The 25,398-nt window shown below is 37.7% G+C and overlaps 2 long non-coding RNA genes across 2 annotated transcripts in view; one reads left to right on the forward strand and one right to left on the reverse strand.

Annotated features, from left to right (window-relative positions):
* Nucleotides 1-20,004: 20,004 nt before the first annotated feature.
* LOC115933954 (uncharacterized) lies at nucleotides 20,005-25,052 on the reverse strand. The gene is made up of 2 exons (XR_004069782.3): nucleotides 24,887-25,052; nucleotides 20,005-20,291 (listed from the first exon to the last, which is right to left on the reverse strand). It is a non-coding gene; the product is annotated as an uncharacterized lncRNA (long non-coding RNA).
* Nucleotides 25,053-25,148: 96 nt separating this feature from the next.
* Nucleotides 25,149-25,398, forward strand: part of LOC115931837 (uncharacterized) — a 28,881-nt gene continuing 28,631 nt past the window's right edge. Inside the window, exon 1 of the long non-coding RNA XR_008670756.2 lies at nucleotides 25,149-25,223. This is a non-coding gene — a long non-coding RNA (uncharacterized lncRNA). The remainder of the gene's footprint in view (nucleotides 25,224-25,398) is intronic.

Below are 25,398 nucleotides of genomic sequence, written 5' to 3' on the forward strand. Positions count from 1 at the left end.
TGGAAAGTATGATTTAAAGAGATTCATCTTTATATTCATACTGCAGAGTAGTTTCTAGCACAAGTCCATTACTTGTAAAGATTTAGAAATAAATTTAAAAACTATGTTTTTTTTAGAATCAGTAAAGAAAAAATATCACTTTTTAAAATATAAGTGATTCCTTTTTAATATAATATAACAATAATAAGATGCTTTTTTCTTACTTTGGCTTTGCAGGAAATTCAGAGACATCCTTAATTGTGGTAATTATCTATTAGCTTAAGTGGTTAATATATTTGTTTTCCCTTTTCCTTTATGTCTTCTGAAACTCTATTTCTGCCTTAATACCTTACTATATTTTCCAGAATCGTATGGCCTTTTAGTTTCAAGGTAGTTTTGGAAATAAGTTTGGTATAAACATGATAATAAAAATTAATAGATTGGGTGCACTCCACCTTCCTACTAGAAACAATATGGCAAAATCTTTGCTTTCAGAACTAAAGATGTATTTTATGCATGTGTTTCACATGACAGATTGAAAAGAAAATAATTCTTTTCTTTCTCTAAAAGCATTTATTCCATACCTATTTTCTACATGCAAGACACTGGGCTTAATGATGGGTTAAGAAATAATAAAGGCAAGTCTAGATTGGGAGACAGACACTCACATTAGCAGCTACTAAACAATGTGATGATTCCGTTTATATGAAATGTCCAGAGTCAGAGAACCTGAAGAAACAGAAGACAGAATAGTGGTTGCCAGGGGCTGGCAGTAGTGGGGAATAAGGAGTGACTGCTTAATGGGTACGAGTTTTCCTTTTGGGGTGATGAAAATTTTCTGGAACTAGATAGTGGTGATGGTTGTATAATATTGTAAATGTGCTAAATGTCACTAGTGGTACATTTTATCATTTTATATTATGTGTCTTTTCTACAATAAAATTTTTAAAAATTAAAACAATAAGCAAACAAGACTCCGATGTAGTGAGGACAACTAATTTATTTTGATACATCATGGCCTTCACCATGATTTTGAGGAATAAATGAACCCCAGCATTGTGTAGTGGCTCTTCTCTGTAGGTCAGAAATTACACCGGGAACCACTATCATCATACTGAGATTTCTAAATACAACAAGAATAAGGAGTGTCCAGGCTGGTAAGTGCCAGTGGAAGTTACTTATTCATTCATTCAACAAATATTTACTGAGTGTTACTATGTGTTAGTTGCTGTATTAGGTGCTGGGGACAAATGCTTAGCAACACGAGGCATGCGTGCTCTCTCAAAGACCACTGTCTGGTAAAGTTGACCACACATAAATGCTGTGAAGAAAGGAAATGCATAGCCAAGGAGTTTGGCCTAATCGAAGGTTTTGGACAAGGGTCAGGGAAAATTATCCAGAGGAAGAAACCACTGACCTGAGTTTTGGAGGGTGGCTAGAAACTAGAAGGAAATGGGCTGTGGGAGGGGAAGCACACTGAGCTTGCCAGGAAGGAAGAATCGTGTGTGTAAAGAAGAAACAATAAAAAAGGAGGGGAAAATGGGTATCACAAGGCTTGAGGATAAGGCAAGGAACAACCTATATGGGCCATTTGAAGGACTGCAAGGCCCTGGAGCAGAGCTGGTGGGGTGACGTGGCGAGACCATGAGCGACATGGTAGACCTTTCAGATTACCATCATGGGCAAGACACAGATCAGGGAGGAAACAGTGCATAAGAGGACAGTGTGATTGACATTAAGGAGGCTATTGATACATAACTTGATGACAGATTGCATCTAGAGTTGTAGAGGAAAAGTGGAAGAGAGATAAAAAGTGCTCCAGAAGCACATTTTGGAGATAAAAGGAAGTGTTCCAGAAGCAAGCACTTTAACAGGGGAGGTGGGTCATACTGACTGACTCAATCAGGAAATATTAACACAGACTTTTTGTCAGTGACTCTCACATAAGAGTTGCTCCTGTGCTTTTTGGAGATGTAATTGGTAATGAGTAGCAGGTCTACATGGCAATGACAGCTATATATTTTTGTAACTCATTAAAATATATATTAACTGTCTAGGAAAGGGTACATAGTTCAGTTATCCTTAGCCAATACATTACGTTCTTTTTAAGTTATAGGACTGAAATGATAAGAGGGCAAAGAAAGCTACCAGTTATTGGCTGGGCACAGTGGCTCACACCTGTAATCCCAGCACTTTGGGAGGCCAAGGCTGGTGGATCACAAGGTCAGGAGATCGAGACCACCCTGGTTACCATGGTGAAACCCCATCTCTACTAAACATACAAAAATTAGCTGGGTGTGGTGGCGGGCACCAGTAGTCCCAGCTACTCGGTAGGCTGAGGCAAGAGAATTGCTTGAACCCGGGAGGCGGAAGTTGTAGTGATCCAAGATGGCAGCACTGCACTCCAGCCTGGTGATAGAGCGAGACTCCATCTCAAAAAAAAAAAAAAAAAAAAAAGAAAGCTACCAGTTATTGAGTATCTATCTACACCATATCTGGTACTATGCTAGATAATTATTATATTACTTTATTTTTATGATCCTATGTAATACACCTTTCCCTCTATTCTAAAGAAGAGGAAACTAAGGCTCAAAGTAAATTAGTACATTATTTACAAATCATCAGGTAATAAGTAAGAAGAAGTGCAGTTTAAAATTAGGTCCCTGGTCACCTTCCAAGATTTATACTCATTCAAATATGATATTTTTCAATTACACTCATTTGTGTTATCACTTTCATGATTTCTACTACACGGATGTGTAACACTCATATCAGTATTTTCTTAATATTATTCTTTAAATTTGTTTATCTTATTTTTTACTCACATTAAGTATATTTTATAAGGATGTTTTATATCACCCTTATGTGTAGAAAATCTGTACCCACAAAGGCAACCAACCATAAAAGGAAAAATGTAACCATAAAAATTATAATTAAACCAAGCAACATCACTAAATTCTAGCTACACATTGTTGTTTTCTGCTGAGGATTTCAGTTTGATGCCTGTTCTTTATCTGTTCAAAAGAGGGGTTAGGAAATGCCAGGGAAGTATTCAAGAATAGTACCATACTGAGGAATAATTCCTGGTAGTTATTCTACTGAACAGAAAAGAAAATAATTTTCTCACGGTCCATTTCATTGTTGTTTACTGCTGTGAACCACCTTAAACCATTTTTCATGCTACTGACATCAAATGCTCCATAGCTGTGGAGCCACTGAACTATATCATGCTACTTCTATAGTTGAGATACCTACACTTTGGAATTTCACTAGATTTGGATCCAACCAACTTTCGTACTCAAGATTGTGATATCCAGAAAATACGGAGCAGTTAAAATTGTCTCTTTTAAAGGAACTATTCTGAATAGGATCGAATATAATCCCTCATGCTTTAGGTAGGTCACTGGCTGTGCCGACATGGAGGAGAAAGCGGAAAGCAACTGAAATCTTGTTTCTTGGGCATTTTGTGAAATTTACCTGAAGAAGGAATATTTTCAAAGCTGATTTTTAAAATCAAGCTTTTACCATTTGAGAGTCCACCACATAATCCATACCTGAAATTATAAAAAGCACAGAGACCCTGGAATAATTATGGTCCTGAGTTCGCCAAGAGAAGTCCATAAAGACAGGTCAAGACGACAAGCAGAGGCATCAGGCCAGATTGAAGAGGGGAAGAAACAAAACCTACGGAATTTGGCTTTCAATGAAAAGAGAAGGGAAAGCAGCAAGTGCATTTTTGAGGAAAGAACAGATGGAAGGAAAGTTAAGCAAAGCTAAAAAACATCTTTGTGGTTTGTACCACAAAAACCAGCAGAGCTGTGGTTTCTCTGGAGCTAGAGATCTGAAAGGTAAGGAAAATAGGGATCACATTACACTGTCCTCAAGGGTTTAATGTGCAAGGCAATGATTCTAAGGACAGTCTGACTAATTCCCTTTCTGTCTCAGAGATGAGCAAGAAGACAGAGAGGTATCTAAACCTGTAATGGCATATATTAACCCAGCCTGAATGATTTACTGTTACCATATTTGGGCTGACTTTGAGTGCAGGAGAGGGGAAAAAATGAAGAAAAACAAGCTGACCCATAAAAAGAAATTGTAGAACTTCATGTCCCAACAAGTGGGTAAAACTGTTAACATTGTTTTTTATGGCCTAATAAATGTCTTTCATAAAAATTGCTGAAAACATACCCCCTAGATCTCTTTATTAGATTTAAAAAGAGATTATTGATCAGAAGGAAGAATTGTTCAAAAAGAGGGTTAGAAAAAAACCAGGTCTTAGGTTAAGTTAAAATATTGACGGTCTTTTTAAAACTCCATAATTCAAGTATTTTCATACGTGTGATGGAAATGAGTCTAGAGAACTTAGATAACTTGTCTGAAGAAACAAAGCTAAAAGATGGTAAATTCAGGATTTAAACCCTGCTTGAATCTAAAACTTTAGATCTTTCAGCAAAATCCCCAAGCCTTATCTAACTACTTATATGGAACTGTGTATCCGATCAATGAAAATGGTCCACATAGTACCAATATTACATCTGAAATTTTATGGATTCACAAAACAACTGTGTGAAGAAGACATGATGGTTATTTTGACCCCCATTTTTAAGACATGGCAAAATGCTATGAGCAACGACATAATGGTCATGTCTCCTCTATAGATGACAAAACTGAGGCCCAGGTGATAATGTATCTTATCCCAGATGATATAGCTAGTAAGTGGTAGTTCTGGTCATTGACTCCAAATCTCATGTGATATCCTTCAATCGTAGTAATTTTTGATAACGTAAGGCCTTATTTTCAAATATGTTTCACTGGTGCTCATCTGAAATACTGGAACAATCAACATTTCACCATTTCCATAGCCACTCTAATTCAGTCCACCATGATCTCTTTCCTGAACTGCTGTGATAGCCCCTTCACTGGTATCCTTCCAGTCATTCCACCAGTTTTGCACTCTATTCCATTCTCTAGACTGTAGCAAGAGTGATCTTTTAAAAATGTTAATCAGATATTGTCACTTCTCTGCTTAAAACTCTACAACTCTTTTCCATGAGTGTTAAAGAAATAACTTATTTTCAATTCCCTATGACATCCTGCATGCCTGCCTCTCCAGTCTCTGCTTGTCTAGCTTTCCCATGTTCTCATTGGGTTCTAGCACTTTGGTCATCCGGAAGCTCCTTCACCATGCCAAACTCTTCAGTACCTTAAGTCTTCCTACTTGCTGGACCATCTCTCCAGGTAAGTCTTCAACTCTTTTTTCCTATGCTTTCCCTGAGTGCTCAGGGATAGTCCTCTCTGAAATTAAATTTCATCGATTTAAATTTAAATCAGTCTGTAGCCATAGAAATTATCTTAAAGAACATTACTCTTTTTTTTAAACCTATCACTTCCCTGAGAATATAGACATATATTTCTTTAAATTTTGACTAAATTGTAATCTTCATGCAGGTCAAAGATCACACACAATGCATTAACATTAAACACATGTAAATGGAATCAGGAACTCATCTGAACTCGTTCTCTCATCTGTATGATGGAAACAACCATACTTACCCCACAAGACTTTGAGAATTAGCTGAGTGAATGCACATGATGGCTCTAGATACCTAGAAGTCACTGTCTAGATGTAAGTTATTCTAATGAGTCAAGTAGAAACAGTGTCTCATACCTCTGGAAATAAATGATTATGGTTCGATTAAGTAGATCTCTATGATGTGGTTTCAAGGTGAGAAATAAGATTAAGGAATAGAAGTTCTAAGAAAGTAGTCTTATCACTACAAATGAAGAACTATTAAAGTGTTACGTACAGTCCAAAAATAGAATATACTGACTGTGGAGTGGTAAGTTCTCTAACACTAGAGGATGTTGCTTGTGCATTTGACAAAGACTTGACTAGATAGCTCTTATGCCTCTTGCAAACTCAGGCGTTCTCTAATTCTAGAAAGGAAAAATAAGAAGAAAAACACTCACGAGTTTGGACATGTAACTCAAAAGGGAAAAGTTTCATACACACCTACCTGAGGTTTGCTATATAGGATGACAGTGAGGGGAAAATTCTGTTTTAACATTTTCCAAGATAAATCTGTGACATTGTTTTCAGTTAGCAGGTCTTCAAAGCATTATCTCTAAGGTAAAAGCATGAAGATAACCATATTTTTTGCTTACAAAGATAAGGAGTAAAAGGTCTCTAACTCAGATTAGGAGGCCTACGGCTAGGGAAACTTGTTCAAGCATAGTTCCATCCTACTCATATAATTGTTTCCATGGAGGATATATAAAAGCACACGTGCACACAAAAGCCAGTTTTCCAAAAGTGCACTAGAATAAAACTTAAGTAAGAAAGACAAAGAAAAAGAGAAAATAATTTCAGCTTTCCAGAAGGCCATGCAAACACAGAAAAGAAAGCAAGAGCTGAAGAACAAAGCAATGCATAGATCCCTACCTCATGTCTGGGAAATCAGATCTCAGCCCCTATGTTGCCGTGCACTGGTATGACTCAGTCCCTTCAGAGGTGTGCCACAGGGATTTGTTACTGATGTTTAAATACAAATGAGTGTGCATATTTTTTAAAGTAATGTTACTAGAAAAGAAATCACTAATCTTCCACCTTAGTGTGTTAGTTAAGTATTAGGAATTTAGATCCTCATCGAACTTGCCTTCCAGTGCCGTCCAAGACTCAGAGTGGACCCCAAAAGTAAAGCTTCTGCCAGATGTTTGTAAGAGTAAGAAGGGGTCATTAAAGGATAGGCAACTGTGGCAATATCCCATTTCTAATGGACCTACTGAGCATATTCTGATAGTAGTGTTGGCACGCTGTGGGTTTTGTTGCTGCTGTTGGCAACCGGTGTCTATCCTCTCCTGCTTCATGGCACAGGACTCCGAGTTTCCTTTAGAGAACCACCCCTCCCACATTTCCATCCAAGGGAGCTGAGCCCACCCTAAGCTTCATCTCCTGGCTTACACTGATCTGCAAAGTCTAACCCTGAGGCCATGATAATTGATACAGGGAAGGGTGTGAGACTAAATTCTGACCATGAAAATGATAGAAATGAGGATGATCCTGGGCAAGAAGCTTCCTTGGTGTCCTGTGAGAGACCATAAGAGTCTCTGTTCTTCACGCCAAAGGGACTGAGAAGCACATAGCCCCTTGAGCTGCTGACAGTCTTTTTATGAATACAAGTACTACTGTTTCCAGATGACATTAACACAGTGGAAAGCAGACGTAGAAAGAACAATGCCTACCCCAACCACACACACAAAGAGATGCCAAAGTCCTAATCCTTGTGAATGTTACCTTATATGGCAAAAGGGACGGTGAAGATATGATTAAGTCAAGGATCTTGAGATGGATAGATTATCTTGGTTTATTGGAATAAGCTCAGTGTAATTTCAAGAGTTTTTATAAAAAAGAGAGGAAAGAATATCAAGGAGAGAAAAGGGGAAGTGGCAAAGGCAGCAGAGAGAAAGAGAAATTGGAAGGTGCTGTGCTGCTCACTTTGAAGATGGCAGCCTCTAAAACCTAGAAAAGGCAGGAAGCAGTGTCCTCTCTAGAGCTCCAGAAGGAGCACAGCTCTGCCCAGACATTGACTTTGGGATTTTGATTTCTAGAACTGTAAGATAACACATTTCTGTTGTTTTAAGCCACTAAGTTTATGGTCATTTGTTATAGCAGTGACGGGAAATTAATACAGCAGAAGAGAAAGATGGATAGAGACAGGCTTACTGGTTGTTTGGTGGTATTGTTGAAGCACTATATCAAACTCTGGTGAAGTCCCTTGTACTTTTTGAGGTTTGGGTTATAAAAACTGACTTCATTGTTTAAGATTACTGGATTTAGGTTTTTTTTAATTACCTGGACCAAATTACCCTAACTGATAGCAGCACTGAGTAAATATAGAAGAACCAACACTACTCTGCTTAGCAAGGTTCAGTGCTACCCTTTATTGTAGAGGATAGCAGTGTAGATTTTGTTGCAACTAGGAAAGTATTTCTCTTCTTTAATACAGATTTTGGCTGTTGTGTTTCTGAGCATCAATGCATTCATTTGAAGGTGTAAGTGTTTGTATTTTACTCAGGATTTTCACTTGTATTGGGGAATGGTTGGTGAGATATGTGTGGAGATGGAGCTTGGAGATCAATACTAACCTCACACTTAGAGGGTCAAATCCCAGCCTCCACTGTCTTGGCAAAGCCTTCCATGTTGAATAACTTGGTAATTGTATTGCTGAAGGATTACTGTGTCCAGAGATAACCTGTGGAAACAGATGTCAACACTGATTAATGTTTGAGGCCACAATGTTTCCGTGAAGAATAAGGATTCACATTGTAGGACAATCTATAAAAGGGGGGTCATCAGGGGAAGGAGTGGAGACTTGCGGATGGCAGGATTAAGCAAGAAATTGGGTGTGTCTGATAGAGACGCTCCTGTGAAAGGGTTTAATTGTAATCTTGTCTTGGATTATAATGGACCATTATATAAAGCATTTTTTAAAATCATAATTAATTTGGTTATATTCAACCTCCAGTAAGGCCTTTTGGGATGGTATGGTGGAGAAGAGAAGTAATAGGCTACACAAAAAAGAGTGTCTTGTCCACCCGCAGCCACTGCTACCTAGAAAGATGGAACAGCACCCTGTCAAGGGGGAGTATAGACCAGGAGTTTCGGGGGAACCAACTTCCACAGGAGCAGTGGCTGGCAGTGGTGGGGAGCAGTGAGGGACACCTCTGAGCAGCAAACTGTGGAGTGCACCTGAGGCAAATCACTGTTTTTAAGGTTTTCTGAAGAAGGTGATCCTCGAACAGGGAGACAGGTGGGAGGCTTTCATTAAATAAAATGTGTCATGGTTATCCCTATACAAATACCTCTCTCACTTACCCTACAGAATGCCTTCTTGAGCAGGAGGAAAAGAGATGTCATTACTTCTCCAGAATATGAGGTGGGAGGATGGGAAACTGGCATAACCCACACATGATATTATCTGCTTGGCTCCACAGCACGGGGAGAATGTCAGACTGTGAGCTCCAGCCTCTATGCCTGTCTCAGCAGAAAAAACAAAGCCTGAAAACAAACGGACGAGGGCTAGTCATGGTGTGATAGAAACAATATGAGCTTTTGACTCAGAGGGACCTGGGTCTCATTTTTGCCCTTAAAAATGTGTTAATTCTCATATTTGAACAAGGTACCAAAACACTCACAGCCTCAGTTTTGTCTTCTATAAAACGAGACACACTGCTGTCAGGAATTGAGAATCATCAATAAAGAATGAAAGTATTTAACAAGTGCTTAATAACTAGTATCTATTATTATTTGTATTTTTATCTAATGTTTCTAGCATAATTCCTGGAATGGAATAAGTTCTTAATAAGTAGTAACAGCAAACATGTCTATAACACTTAACTATGTTTTGGGCACTGTTTTAAGTACTTTACTTGTATTAACTAATATAATCTTCCTAGTAACCTAAGGAAGAGCTCATTTTTTCCTATTATACAGATAAGAAAATTGAAGCCCGAGAGCTTAACTTTTCCAAGGTCACATAGCTAGTAAATGGCAGGGCTAGGATTAGAACTGACGTTCTCAAGCTACAGAGTCCATTCTCCTAATGGTGTTGTTATAAATGTTACTTCCCTCCTGCCTCTCCCTACCTCTGTGGTAGATGCTGTGAGTAGATATGAAAAGAGCATAAAGCATTCCATTCCCCTTGAAGAACACAAAGGATGAAGAACTCAGCTGCATGAGGCCACTGGAACAAATATAAAACCATGTGGACCCCAGTGGTGCTTCATACATTTTAAACTAAGTGTGTCCGGGGCTGGAGACATCACAGCGAATGGTAAGAATCCAAGTCATATTAGAGAAATGTTGTGCCAGGAGCTGGCTAAAGTAGTTGACAGGAAAAATATCTGACTCAGTTTCCCCCTTGTCATCTACGGAAACACAGAGCTCTCAGAGGAAGAGAAGGAAGGAACGCTTTCAGCAATCTTAAACCCACAGGACTGATAAACATCAGATGTTATAGAGTCTCCTCATTTTACAACCAGTGGAGACAGTGACCTGCTGGAGCTCACAGAGGTAGACTGTGTAAGGCATCTGGGGGAACTGGAAGCAGCTCATGGCAGCTACAGTGAAGGGCATGTTGTGGAAGTGGGGATGGAGAAGGCTGCAGAAACTATGCATGGGAAGAGCTCACAGGAAGCACATTGGCAGCAGCCTTCAAGCGGTGCTGGGCACTATCTTCATGACAGCCATTATTTTGATAATCATTTTAGAATGCAGAGCATTATTTTTGAGGTGGAGAGATCAGTTAGGAAATTATTTCATAATCTAAGGCAGTGGTGATGAGAGTTTGGATGCAGTCAGAGGCCACAGTGGCATAGAGGAGGAAGCATATTGAATAAATACCTCTAATATAAAATATTACATTGGTGTTATGCACAACTGAATCTTGCAGATGTGGTAGAACATGGTCCTCCTTCTAGGTGGAAGGCTGTGGCCAATATGAGAAGAGTAAGGAAGCAGAGACCAGGGAGGGGACAGAAAAGACTAACCCTTGGCCTGCTTGTCAGTTTGGCCCTCTTCACTGCAGAGAGCTTGGATTTTGTTGAACACAGAGGAACCCTTTCCTCTTTCCAGCTGAGCACATCTGGTTTTGGCGTTGAAAGGATCTGAGGTGTCAGGTTTAAATGCCTTATCTGACCAGCTAAAGAGGAGAAAGGATGGGAAGCATGTCAACACTGTGACCTCCCTAGGGGCTGTAAGCAATCTCCTAATAATAAACATGAAGCTGTGGCCAGAGGAGGCCCATGATGGTAGTTGTTTCCCTGACCAGAATTTTATATGCACGCAAGCTGGAAAACGTGGTCAGAAGTCTTAGCCATGTGTTTCATAAGGTCCTAATACGTCTCTAGACTCTTTTCTAATATTATCTCAGGGAGAAATGCAGTAGGGGAGATATGAGTCAGACAACCACCTCAATCTTCTTTGGAGATTACCATTGATATTTGGGCTACTATGGTGAAAAGCCCTTTACATAGCTATGAAGGAATAGAGTTGGCAATTATAAAAATGGGGATAAATTTGAGAATCAACTTTGTTGCATCCACACTGTCTATTTGGTGATGTTTGTGCTTTGGTAACCTCTTGGATCTTGGAATGCTTTCCATTATTCCAACTTGCTTTCAGCAAAGTGTTAAAAATTAATTCATAGTAAGGTGTGAATTGTTGATAGAAGCTTAAAATGTTGCTCCTTCCTGGGTATTTACAGAAAAAAAAGGAGGAGTCAGAGATAAAGCAGTGGGGCTATGAGGTGCTGGGTTTCAGAAACTGGCCTTAGTGGTATGAAGACCATCCCAACTGCTCCATCTGAAATGCACTTGCACCTGCTTCCAGGGCCTAACATGTTCTGCAAAGCCCGTATCAGCCACATATGCTTTTCGACTCTGGCCCACAGGAATTTCCCCTTCATTGAACTTCTCTTGGTTTTACTGCATGCTAGTAACTTAACACTTGTATAGAATTGCAAAAAAGCAAACCAATTAGCTATCTCCTTTCGGATGGCATGGTCTAAAACTAGCTGAGTCCTTGGAGATGCAGGACTTTGAGTTCAAATCCCAAGTTCACCATTTACTAGTTGGGTGCCCTTAGGCTACATCATTATGCAGTACCTCAATTACCAAATTTGTAAACTGGGTGTATGAATGCTCACAGAACAACTGTGAGAATTCAGGGAGACTGCACAGGGAAATTACCAAGACACAATAAAGGTTTAACGAAAGTTAAGAGTGTCCCTCTCTCTCTCCTTTTTCAAACTCCTAAAATGATGGGAATAGGCAGCACGAAGTAGTTCAGTTATTTCCCAAGCTCTTGGTATTTGCAATCAACCTGTGCAATGTTTTGCAATATTGGTGTGCTACTTGTACTGTTGTTGATTGAATATTTTTAAAAATCTACGTATGAAAATTTAAATTTAAATCTGCATGACAACTGTAAATGGAAAAAATCACTATCTCTTGCACTAAAGAGAAGGTAAAGCTAAGTGCAATAAGGCAAAGCAACATTATTACATCCTAAGTAGACTTGGTATTAGATTTGCTTGCTTACTATTGAAAAAGGAGGATTAGCAAATATTAAATAGGTTTTATAGATATGCTCTTATGAAATTGAGGATTTTTCCTTGATGTAACGAGGTTTGAAATATAATTGAAAAGGAACAAAATGTTACATGATGAGATTTTTTGTCATTTAATTGATGTCCCTCAACCATTTAAGTCAACTTTTATTCCACTCATTCTTTAGAAGAAAAATTATAGTGGAAAAACCAAAGTTTGGAAGCTAGAGAAACCAGGATATAAAATTCAGCTCCACTCCTTACTTGCTAATTACACTGGGCAAGTTATTCAAAGTCTCTGGGCCTCAGTTTCCTCCTATGTAAAATTAAATATTAATACCCCAGTTGGAGGTTATTTACATGGATGCAATAAAGAATGTAAAAAAAAAAGTACCTAGTAAAGTGCCTTGAATTCATAACAGAAAAGCAAAATGATGATGACAGGGAAAATCGTCTTGTCAAAGGGCAGATAAATAAAATAAAGGGCAGGTTGTTTGTGTGCCCAGCCACCTAATTTGCTGGGACAAAGATGTTCTGTAATTCTCATCCCAGACATCTGGACAATCTGTCAGCACATAACTGGGTGGTTTTGAAACACCCCAGGATTATATAATGTTGGATGGAAACCAGGACTGTTGGACCTTCTTCTTGTATTTCTTGATATATTGGTTTCATTTCTCAACCATACAAACTTAAAAAAAAACTTTTTTGTAAAAGTCTAAGAAAATACAGTTAAGCAGAAAAGAGAAAAATAAATACTTGTGATCCCACTACCCTAAAATAAAAACTGTTAATATTGTCAAATATTTTTTGCATTTTTCTGTGCAGATTATAAGTATATAAATTTTCAAGTGAAAGGCTACTCTACCCTTTGCTTCATTATCAACTTAGTTAACTCAGCAAGTAAAACATGTACTCACACAAATATTTGTATCAGTAAATATCATTCTACAACATGATTTTCATGCCTATGATAGAATATCCTAGGAATGCAGCAAAATGTCCTTTGTCAATTCTCTAACATTATTTAGTCTTCTCCCCTTTAAGTTAATAACTACTATTTTTATTTACTTATTTATATTTTTATTTTATTTTATTTTGAGACAGGGTCTCACTCGGTCTCCCAGGCTGGAGTGCAGTGGCGCAATCTCAACTCACTGCAACCTCCATCTCACGGGTTCAAAAGATTCTCCTGCCTCAGCCTCCCTAGTAGCTGGGACTACAGGCATGTGCGACCACATTCTGCTGATTTTTATATTTTCAGTAGAGATGGGGTTTTGCCACGTTGCCCAGGCTGGTCTCGAATTCCTGAGCACAGGTGATCCATCCACCTCAGCCTCCCAAGGTGCTGGGATTACAGGCATGAGCCACCGCACCTGGCTAATAACTACTAATTTAAAATATTGTAGTTCATTTCCTTTAAATTAATCATCCAGAAACAAACATATTTCTTTCAAATGAGTTATAAAAGAATTTCTTGTTAAAAAATATAGGGAGTTTAATGCTCTGCTACTTTGTCATGTTAATCTTTGAAAACTTAATATCAATTTACAGTAAAAATATAAATAACACTCATTTCTTAGTACCCCTGCCCAAACTAGGTGGTGCAGCATAAATATATTTTTGCCAATTTAGGTGAAAATGTTATTATTTTAGTTTGTACATTCCTATATACTTGGGGATGGTTTCTATTTCTTCTGATATAAACTTTGTGTTCAAATTTGTACTTTTTTTTTTCCTTTTGGGTACTGATCTTATTCTTACTGATTTGCAAGAAATCTTTACATATTAAGTTCAGTAATTTGTATGTCTGAACATTGGCACTATTTTTTTCCTGTAATGTATTGACTTCTTGTTTTTATACATACCATATGTGACACATAGAATGTTAAAAAATATTTTGTAGTCATAAGGATTAGTGATTTCTTTTATGATTGCATTTTTGGTGTCAAGCCTAGAATGATTACATAAATTTCCTCTATAGATGATTATATAAATTTTTGCTTATATTTTCTTCCAGTGCTTTACAAGTATTTTTAATTATGTATATAAAACACAAATATAATTTTATTGTAAAATTTAAATGTTTATGATAAGAATTACTGAAACATGCCCTTGTTTCCTTGATTATCTCATTTAGTCTCATGGCATAGAATGTGATCTGATGATGCCCAAATTTATACATCTATTTCTGACCTGTCCTGTGAATTCCAGAGTTACATATCCATCCACTATTCAATATCTCTTCTTGGATATCAATTAATAATAAGCATTTCAAATTTAACGGATCCACAACTAATCCCTGATACCCCTTTTAAAACCTCCTCCTCCCAGTGATCCTTCCATGTCAGTGATTACCAAATCTACCTTCTTATTGCTCATAATAACAGCCTCAGAGTCCTTCTGCCTCTCTTTCTCTAACATGCTTCTCCTAACCAATCAACAAGTCCTCTCAGCAATACTGTCAAAATATATCCAGAAACTAGCTGCACTGTCACCAACCTGATCTCACCCACTGCCATCTCTCTCTCCAGTATTATGGCACACTCTTATCTGACTTGTCTTTGTGTGATTCTCTACATAGTAACCACAGCGATCCTGTTTAAAACAAAAATAACTAAGTCGGATCACGTCTCTCTGTGGCTTGAATATTCCACCAGCTTACTCACTCACTCGGTGGAATCACTGAAGTTCTCAAGTGGCCTATAAGGCTCTGCGAACTGTGTCTTATCTTTTATGCCAGGCTCACTCTCTCTTGCACTCACTGTTTCTTCCGTCAGAGAAAATGCTCCCATAACCAGATGGGATGGCTCTCCCTCACCTCTTCTACATCTTCACACAAATGTCATCTTAGTGAGGCCTGCTCTCCTTGTCTTGTACGTGTGTGTGCACGCATGCATGCGCTTTATTTTCCTCTGAAGCGTTTGTCACCATTTAATATAGGGTACATTTTACTTAAATATTTTATTGATGGTTTATGTCCTCCCCACGAGAATGTATGATCCATGAGGGCAGAATTCTTGTTGTTATTCACTGCTGTATCCCCAGCAACAAGAATATGGCCTGGCACTTTGTAGGCACTCAATCATTGTTTAATTGAATTAACTAATTAATTTATGATGATCTCCCCTTTTCTTATCACTCTCAAATTCAGTCTGTTCCCCACATCCCAAAGGTAACTAACAGTAAGTGAAGAAAGTAAGTTGAAGAATACATTATATGCAAGAAATCTATAATGTAAAAAAAAAAAAGTAAGTGCCAAAATACAGTTATGGAAGAACACACACCAAACTAAGATGCTGTTATTCCACCTGGAACTTATTATTTTGTGAAGTATGAGGGGGAATATATTTTCTCCCCAAGTGACTTGCCAGTTGTGCTATTATTATAAAAAACTCTCCATCAATTCCCCACTGATCTGTTATGCCACTTCTAGCATATATCTCATCTGTCTCTACTCAGCTCAGTTTCCTTGACTGTCTATATCTGCAAAGCACAATTTTAAAATTATAGCTGTATAGCAAAGTTGCCTATCTATTAGAGTTAGTCATCTCTTATTACACTTTTTCAAAATGTCCCTGGCTATTTTCATGAGTTTATTCTCTCAGATATCTTTTGGAATTAAGTTGTTGGGTTAAAGAATTAGAATTTTAATTGGGATTTCATTAAATTTACAGATTAATTTGTGGAGAATTCACATACCTACAATACTAAGTCTTTCCATCTTGGAACATGGTATTTCCTCCCAGTAATTCATCTATTTTATGGCCCAGAGTATAGTCATTCTGTCATCCTTAGATTTAGTACATTTCCTATTAATTTTTAAAGTAAATTATTACTGGAATATAGAACAGCTATTCATTTGTATGTATTAATTTTTATCATAAGCCAATGTACTGAGTCTTATTATTAGATCTTTGTTGTTGTTGTCTTCATCATTGTTGTTGTTCCTGTTGTTGCTGTTGTGACTATTTGGTTTTCCAGATAGACACTCATCAGCTCAAAATAACAGTAATTTTGTCACCCCTTTGATTAGCCTGGTTTCCTCAGAATTCAGAAATTGAGGTAGTGGTTTATATACCAGTAATTGAGTAGGGACTACAATCCCATTTAATAGCTTTTGCACACTGGGGGGCAACGCAGAGAAAGACAATCAAAAGATATGTTGCCGAGGGGGGTCACAGCTAGAGGTGACCACTTGTCTTATTCCCACAGGACTGACTGAGAAGCAAATGTAATACATCCCTGGATTACCTGTGATTGGGAGAGCAAAGGAGACGAATTTCTCCATTTTCTTGCATCTACCATTTGTCAAAGTTTCATCCCATGAAGTGTTCACTTTGCCTCACTTCTGGGTTTGCATGCGTGGGCACTGAGTGCAGTCCCAGCACTTTCCATGCCTCAGAATTAAGCGAGAGGCTCCAGGGAAGGAGAGGCACATGGTGCAGGTCTGAGGTGAGGCTGTGTTGGACTGGATCAGCAATAAGTCAGTCTGAGAGTACATAGAACTGTGCTTACTGGAATAAGAGAGAGATGAAGCACAGGGGATGTGAAGTGGTGTATAAGAGATGGCTGATACAGTCCACCCCTTGTACACAAGATCCTCTAATGCCTTCCATGATATCCAGCTGCTATAGTGCAATATGGAGGCAAAAATGATGCCCTTACTTCATCTCTGAGAGAAGGGAGATACAAACCCAATCTTTTATAGAGTCACATTCAAAAAGGTAGCCAGCCAAAATCCATGCAAGGTTTTATAAGAGGGGTAATGAAACAAGGTCCAGTCCCTGTTTGTATTAGTCAGGATTCTGTTAGAGGGACAGAACTAATAGGCTATATATATGTGTAAAGGGGAGTTAATATTAAGTATTAACTTACACCATCACAAGGTTCCACAATAGTCTGTCTGCAAGCTGAGGAGCAAGGAGAGCCAGTCCGAGTCCCAAAACAGAAGAACTTGGAGTCTGATGTTCGAGGGCAGGAAGCATCTAGCACGGGACAGAGATGTAAGCTGGGAGGCTAGGCCTGTCTCTCTTTTTCACTTTTTTCTGCCTGCTTTACATTCTCTGGAAGCTGATTAGATTGTGCCCACCAGATTAAGGGTGGATCTACCTTCCCCAGCCCACTGATTCAAATGTTAATCTCTTTTGGCAACACCCACACAGACAAACCCAGGATTAATACTTTGTATCCCTCAATCCAAACAAGTTGACAGTCAGTATTAACCATCACACTGTTGTTAAAGCTACACTGATGATCTCTCACTTTCTGCCCAGTAGAGTCTCTGACTTCCCTTTTGCAGTGCCTGCAGAAACACTCTCACTCATTCTGATGTTATTTTATATGTGTACCATACATGTATTTATACTGAAAGTGCCTTTCTTATAGGCAAGCATAGAGTCAGGTCTTGCTTTTTGAATCTAGTTTGAAAATGATCCCCCTTTTAATTATAGTATTTAGGCCATTTAAATTTAATGTAATTATTGATACAGTGGGCATAAATGGTCATTTTGCTATTTATTTTCTATTTGTTTCTATTTCTTATTTCCTTTTATCTTCTTTGCTGCCTCCTCTTGGATTATTTTTTAGTATTTTACTATTCACCACTATTGGCTCAATAGTTGTATTTTTTTTTTGCTGTACATTGTTTAGTGGTTGCTTTAGGATTTACGATTGTCTATTTTAACCTACAACCGCCTTCAAATTATATTATGTGACTTAGTGTACTGTACAAGAATCTTACAATAGTATACTTCAATTTCCCCTTCTTATACTTCATTCTGGTATTGTCATGCATTTTACTTCTACCTATATTCTAAATTTTACAACTTAATATTATTTTTGTTTTACAAATTGATTTAAGGAGAAAAAGTCTACATTTAAGATTTCTAAGGGTCATTCCTTTTGTAGATCTGAATATCTACCTGGACACATTTTTCTTTTTCCAAAAGAATTTTCTTTAACTTATAGTGCAGATATTCTACATATAAATTTTACACTGCTTTGTTGGTATAAATTTTTAAAGCAATAACTTTTTTTTGAATACTATTTTCTTTGTTCTGTCCTAATGCTCTGTTTATGTTTCTTTTGCTTTTATGTATTTCATTTTGGGCAATTTCTACCGTTATACCTTCAAGTTAATTTTTCTTTTTCAGGAGTCAATCTGTTTATTTTCTATTTTAGTTTCATTGTATTTTTTTTCTAGAAATTCCACTTGCATCTTATTTTTATATCTTGCATTTTTTCTTCTTATTCTGTTTATGTTTCCACTTTCTTCTTGAAAAGATGAAACATTTCAACATATTTTTGGTCTGATAGTTTTATTATTTCTGTCATTTAAGGTCTGTTTCTATTAATTTTTTTCCAGATTATGGTCTATAATATCCTGTTAATTTTGTATTGAATGTCAGTGTATTAGTCAGCATTCTCTAGAGGGACAGAAGTAATAGGATAGAGGTATATATAAAGGGGAGTTTATTGTGGAGAATTGACTCACACAATCACATGATGAAGTCCCACAATAGGCCATCTGCAAGCCGAGGAGCAGAGAAGCCAGTCCAAGTCCCAAAACCTCAAAATTAGGGAAGCCGACAGTGCAGCCTTTACTCTGTGGCCAAAGGCCCAAGAGCCCTGGCAAACCACTTGTGTAACTCCAAGAGTCCAAAAGCTGAAGTACTTGGAGTCTGACGTTCAAGGGCAGCACAGCAGAAAGATGAAGGCTGGAAGACTTAGCAAGTCTGTTTATTCCACTTTCTTCTGCCTGTTTTATTCCAGCTGTGCTGGCAGCTGATTAGATGTTGCCCACCAAAAACAAGGGTAGGTCTGTCTGTCTTAGTCCACTGACTCAAATGTTAATCTCCTGTAGCAACACCCTCACAGACCCAACCAAGGACAATAATTTGCATCCTTCAATGCAATCAAATTGACACTTAATATTAACCATCATAGCCAGACATTGTGATTTTTACATTGTTGGGTGCTGAGTTTTGTAGTATTCCTTTACATAGTATTGGATATTGTTCTGGCATGCAGTAATTTGGAATCAATTGAATCATTTTGATGTTTGCTTCTAAGCTTTGCTAAGGCATGTCAAGAGTAGCTGTAAGTCTAGAACTAGTTTAACCCCACTACCATGGTGATTGTCTTCTGGTAATTTGACCTGATGCTCTATTACAATGTCTTTCCACTTGGGTTGGTTGTCACACAAACCACTTCAGCCCTCTGAAAGCTCTGGAAATTTTTTGGTTTACTAATTTCCAATGGTTCTTTCTGGATTTGGGTTGTTTCCTTTCATGTATGCATAAATTAGTACTTAGTCAAACATCTGGAGGACCTCTCTGGAGATCTCTGAAGCATGCTCATGGTCACTCTCTCTACCTGTGTGTGTGTGTGTGTGTGTGTGTGTGTGTGTGTGTGTGTGTATCTCCCTCCGCTCTGGTACTGTATCTATGAAGATTTAGTCACCTTTTACGTCCCCAGATATGATCTACTTGATCAAGTAGACATGATTTACTTGAGTTTTCCCTACATTCTTTGCAACTCTAGGCTGTAAGTTGGGCAATCATAGAACCCACCTTGTTTGATTTCCTTCTCTTAGTCTTTTGCTGTTTGTTGTTCAATGTCTAAAACTCACTTTTTAATATATTTTTCTGGAATTAAAATTTTTTAATAGAGGATAGTAAATATGTTCCCTGTTCTTCCCTTATGTCTTGGAAAAGAAAGTCATTTACACATAAATTATACTTCAGAAAACTTTTTTTTTTAAAAAGGAAAATGATTGTTGTAAATTAATCAGACTCTAGGTGTTTGGTAGTGACAGATGCTTTTTGAGAATTCTTATTTCCTTTAATGATGCATTGAATTTTTCAGTTTCACTCCAGAACTTGGGTATGTTAAAATAAAAACTATAAGTAGACACTTGTGGTTTATATTTTTATTTGACTAATTGTCAAGGGGAAAAAGAGCTATGGGATAAATCTGATGAGTTCGGTTTTGGATTTATGCTTGAAGTCCTGTTTAATGCCAGATGGCAATGGTCAACAATCAGTTGGACCTATGGTTTCTGGCATTCAGAAGAGTTATGAGCTGCAGATAGAGATTTAAGAATCACACTTCGAGAGTGGTAGCTGAAGCTCATCAGGATGGAGTAAATATGGATAGCTGGTGAAGAAGAATCAGAGGAGAGGCAGGTGCAGAACTGGAATCCTAGCAGAAAGGCAGAGAAAGAAAGAACTTACAAAGGAGTATAATCTAGAAAAGCGTTGTTAGAACTAAATTCAATGTTGGCTTTCCCAAAGAAATTAACATCTAGATGAATAAAGAGTACTGTAACCTCATTTACTATTATTAATAACCCTGTGTGGTAGGCTGTTTCCTAAGCACTTATTGTCATTTTTTATTCTCTCTTCCCTCTCTTTCTCTTCTCTCCAGTAGGAGGTAGTTATTCAGCCCTTGGATTCTGAGGATGAGATGCCTACATGAGTGGAATATTGCCTGAGATTATGACTAAGGGCCCTTCTGAATCTTGTTCATCATGAAAATTTGATAAAACACAGATTTTACAATAAAATAACAGTAAAAGCCAATCAGAAAACTTTGTAAGGTGCTCTGCCACATACACTATTAAGGTCAAAATAGAAGCTCAATATTTTTTCCATGACTGCTGTAAATAAATTCCTGGAAAATATTGTAAACTGGTATGGGGCTCCTCACTTATGTAACTCGTTTCTGTTTAATTTCTCTCCATCTGAGGTTGAATAACTCTGAGGTTAGAATTGTATTGCTCTTTATGTGGTAAGACAGTTTAGTGTTTGAAATTATGCTTCCACTCAAGGTTTTGGCAGCTAGTGGGTTCTTCCCTTCTCTAAATAATTTAATGAATCTACAAAAAGGAATTAGATTGGTCTTTGATTTGATCACATTTCTTCCCAATAGATGTCATTTTATATAAAGACATTAACCCACAAACAAAGAAGAATTCAGTCTTCTTTGGAAGACTATAATTGGAAGATTTAGAATTATATGGGTAGAGTAAGTTCCTTCTTAAAAATATATTCATTATTGGCAGCAAAAGGAGATAGTCATTTACGGAATGGAAGAGATGGTGAGTTAACATTTGTCAATTTGCCCAGGTGTTTAAAATATGGTTTTCATTCCTTACCACTCAGTGAAATAAGACATATTATTCTCATTTTCTACATAAGAAAATGCCTCCAGGGAGTTAATAACTTGCTCAAGGCCATCAAGTCAGTCCATTGTGATTTGTCTAGTCTGGTTCATAAGTCTTTTCACTTTCTCTATGTCCTGCTGCCTTCAAAGTGCAGGAAGGCAATTTCTGCTGTATTCTGAGATGTCAGAGAGTTTGTATCATTCCAAAAGACTTAGGAATGGACAGTGGTACAGAAAATAATTTCTACCACCATACCTAATAGATATTTTGTTTGTTTGTTAGTACTGAAGTATGCAAGTGCATAGAAGAAAGTAACCTATTTTATTATATGCGCAAGAAACATGTACTTAGAAAATAACACAGGATTTTATCTCGAGGCACCTGGGTTCCAGTTCTAGATCTGACACTCACTAGCTGTGTGTCCTTGAACAAGCTACTTAATTGTCTTAAGGCTTGGTTTTCTTATTGGGAGAAATGGGGTAATAATGCCCACTTCATATTGCTTTTGTAGAAATCTGAATGTGCATCTGGCTTTAGCAATGTTCCAGAAGATTCAAAGAGGCACCTGTTGCCAGTAATTTTTATGTTTGGAGTCCAGAAACAGTTCATGAAAGGACTACCTTAAGGGAATGTCAGATCATAGCCCCTTTGAGTAATATGAAACTCTGTTGCCGATCCAATGGGTCGCAGTAAGGAAATGGAGGCAGGATCCGAAGGTGATATGACAGATAAAAGTGACAGCCAGTAGAGAGGAGATACGCAAAGGGTAATGAGGAGTGAAGTCTGGTAGAGTTTGCTGAAAGTAAAGTGGCTTGCAGCAGTTCTCACATTTATAGGAAGCCATGTGCTGGGCAAATGAATATATGAGAATCAGTATGGAGTGGGAAGCATGAGATGACATTTTAAATGCAAAATTGTGTAGCATAGTTCCTCACTTAAATAGTCTATAAAATAAATATTAGTACTTTTCCCACACCCTTTGTTGGAAGTTTAGTCCTAGAGAGATAAAGGGGTACAGATGAAGGGAGCTATGGATGTCAACAGGAAGAGTTTTACCCTTACATTGGCAACAACCTGGAGCACTACTGTATTGAGGAGGGAGCCATAACATCTGAGTGGTGCTTTGGAAAGATTGGCTTTGCCATGGTGTGAAAGATGAGATGGAGGGATTACAAGTGGAAAGATCAGTTAGGAAGCTGATGCAATAGCCTAGGTTTATGATATGAATCTGAGCTGGGGTGCCACTAGCAGAATAGAGCAGAAAGAAGGAATTTGGAAAACACAATGGAGAAAGACTAAGATTCTGAGATAGAAATTGGTTAGGGAGGAAAAAAAAGAGGTGGAAATGATTTTGAAATATTTAATCAGTGACTGGAAAAGTGGAGGAAACCTGAACTGAGATAGAACTCACCATAGTGGGGTTAGGTTTCAGGGCCAGCATTGAGACTGAGGGATTGGGATTCTGAAAAGTGTTGTAGTAAAAGAGGAATTGGAAATTTAGTTGTGGACCTCAGCAAGTTAATAAAGAAGATGAGATGAATCAATATCATATAATTTTAAAATGTAGTCAGAATAGAATAAGAAGGAGATTTCTGCTTTGAACTGCTACATGTTGGGCTAGATAATACTCGAGGACTTCTATGTGCAATATAAAGGAAGAGAGAGATGCAAAAAAAATCACTGCATTTTCTGTGTACTGTGTACACAGATATTGTTCTTTGCACTTCACATGCAAAGCAAAATTTTACTCCCAGAACAATCTGTGAAGTGGGTATTATTGGTATCTCTATTTTATAGGAGAGAAACTTGAGGCACAGAGGTGGTGATAAAGTTTCCTAAAGTGATACATCTAGTAAATTTGAGTCTGGGTTTCAAACCAGGAAACCTGACTCCAAAGCCTCTTATCTTAATTGTCATATGATTGTTTTCCCTATGGTACACCTGTATATAACTAGGAAAATGAACAGTAACGATAATTAATATATGCATGAAAGTGTTTTATAAATAATAAACATCACATATTTAAACCGCTATTCTCCCTATTTTACAGAGGAAGATGTTGAAGATCAGAAAGGATAAGTATCTTTCTGTAAGGTAAATGGTTAGTAAATAGTTGATTTAAGACTCTTTAGGCTGGCTCCAGCCACTCTGAAAGCCATTGTTTTTCCTACTAACCAGTGCTGTTCATCTGTAAAGCCTGTTGGAGTGTGTGAGTATAATCTCATTGAGGAAAACATTTATACAACCAACATATGAATGCCCACCATGCTCTGACTTAGACACTGGGAACAGTGACATAAGTGATCATTCTTTGGGGCTATCAATGCTCACAGGCTAGTGTGGGAGACAGACATATTAGAAAACAACCACAACAAAATAAGGATAATTCCATATATTGAATACTCTGAGAAGGAAGGACTTCGTAATTTGCATTTTATTCAATTCACTATATACATATTGACTGCCATTATGTTTTGAGCACTGGGCTGAGAGTTAAGGAAATAGAGAAAAATAAGACAGAATTCCTGTCTTCAGGTTGGCCACCCAAAAGTGGCAGCATTGCTGAGATTTGTTTACTTGAATTTAAATAAATGTCTAGCTATTCCATTCCGAGATGTCTAAGTCCTATTTTGCTGCCAGGTTAAATTGAGAAATCTAATCTTTGCTTTTCTTGTGGATATTACACCATGTTTCCTTTCCCCTACATGTACCTAGAGACCCAAGTATCAGGTAAAGTCTTTAAGTTCAAATAAGTAGTGATGGATAAAGGTGATATACTGAAGAAATGACTAAATTGAATGTGGGTAAGAAAATGATACTTCAAAAGTGGTTTCATCTTATATGAGCATTGAGCTTTGGCCAGTTTTTACACCTCAACACCTTGACTGTATTGTATTTCTAGAAGGTAGAGAATATTAAACATTGTTAATGATTGATTGCATCTCAGCTTTCAAGTGTTACATCAAACGGACCTTTAAAAGAAGGAATTTTATTCTTTTAAAGCATATTGACAGAACTTTTTGATTATTAAAACCTAATGCCTTGGATTTACTACATTTAATCCAAATTTGATCTGAGAGTGAAATTCCTTTTTGGCAGCATCATCAGTAATTTACTGTATTGTGGGCTTTCCTTTCTGGGGCAAAAAATATTGGCTAGGGGAGGTCTGGCTAACACATTGTAAAATAAAGCTGGCAAATGGATTATGTGGGACTTTGCCAATTCTATACCCATCTGAAGATTCCCAAGTGAACCAATACAGCTTTCCTTTACAGCTGCCCTCTGAGAACTGGTAAGCACCTCTGAGCACTCAAAAAGACCTAGGGCTGTGGAAATATACACCTGGAATGGATATTAATAGTCATCTAGCTTACCCACTCTCCTAAATCAGTAATTATTTTATTTGAAAACACCCCTGATAGAGGTTCACCCAGATTCAACTGAACTTAGTATTTTGGAAGGCTACATTTTTATTATTGGTTAGCTCCAAATGCTAAACATCTGATAAAGGTCTCTCAGACACTTCTACCCATAAACTCTAGTTACTTCACCTGAGATCACAATGGACTTATCTACCCCTCTTTAGCATATAGCCCTGCAGATACTTGGAAGAGTTTACTCTTATCCTTACCCAAGTCTTCTCATTTTTCTGGAAAACATAACCAGGTCTTTCAACTATACTGATTGCTCTTTTCTGGACTTTCTGTTTTATCAGAATCCTTTAAAAATTGTGAGGCTCAAACAAATATCCAAGTGTTCAGTCAATTTCAATATACTGCCTATCTGTTGAGCGTCCAGTTATAATCAATATGATTCATCTCATGTGCCGCCTCTCCTGCCTCCAGTTAATTACCAGTATCTGCCTGGAATGCTATATTAAGGAAGATTCTAATGTTTTCTCTCAGCTCCAATGTGATCTGGGTTCTGATATTATCTCTGCGCTCTGCAGCGTGCCATGGGCACATGAGGTAGGCTCATGAGGTGGAAATAGGTTTGCCATATTGATACCTTAGGTTTAATGACTGTCTGAATGACCATGTCTCCAACCTCTCACATTCCAAATTTCAGATTTTCCTGAATACCAAATCTAAGAAGGCTTGCCACTTGTGTTTTCTCCATTTCCTTTAAGCTTACAGTATCCTA

Source organism: Gorilla gorilla, chromosome 1, assembly GCF_029281585.2.
Source record: "Gorilla gorilla gorilla isolate KB3781 chromosome 1, NHGRI_mGorGor1-v2.1_pri, whole genome shotgun sequence".
In the NCBI taxonomy this organism is placed as follows: domain Eukaryota; kingdom Metazoa; phylum Chordata; class Mammalia; order Primates; family Hominidae; genus Gorilla; species Gorilla gorilla.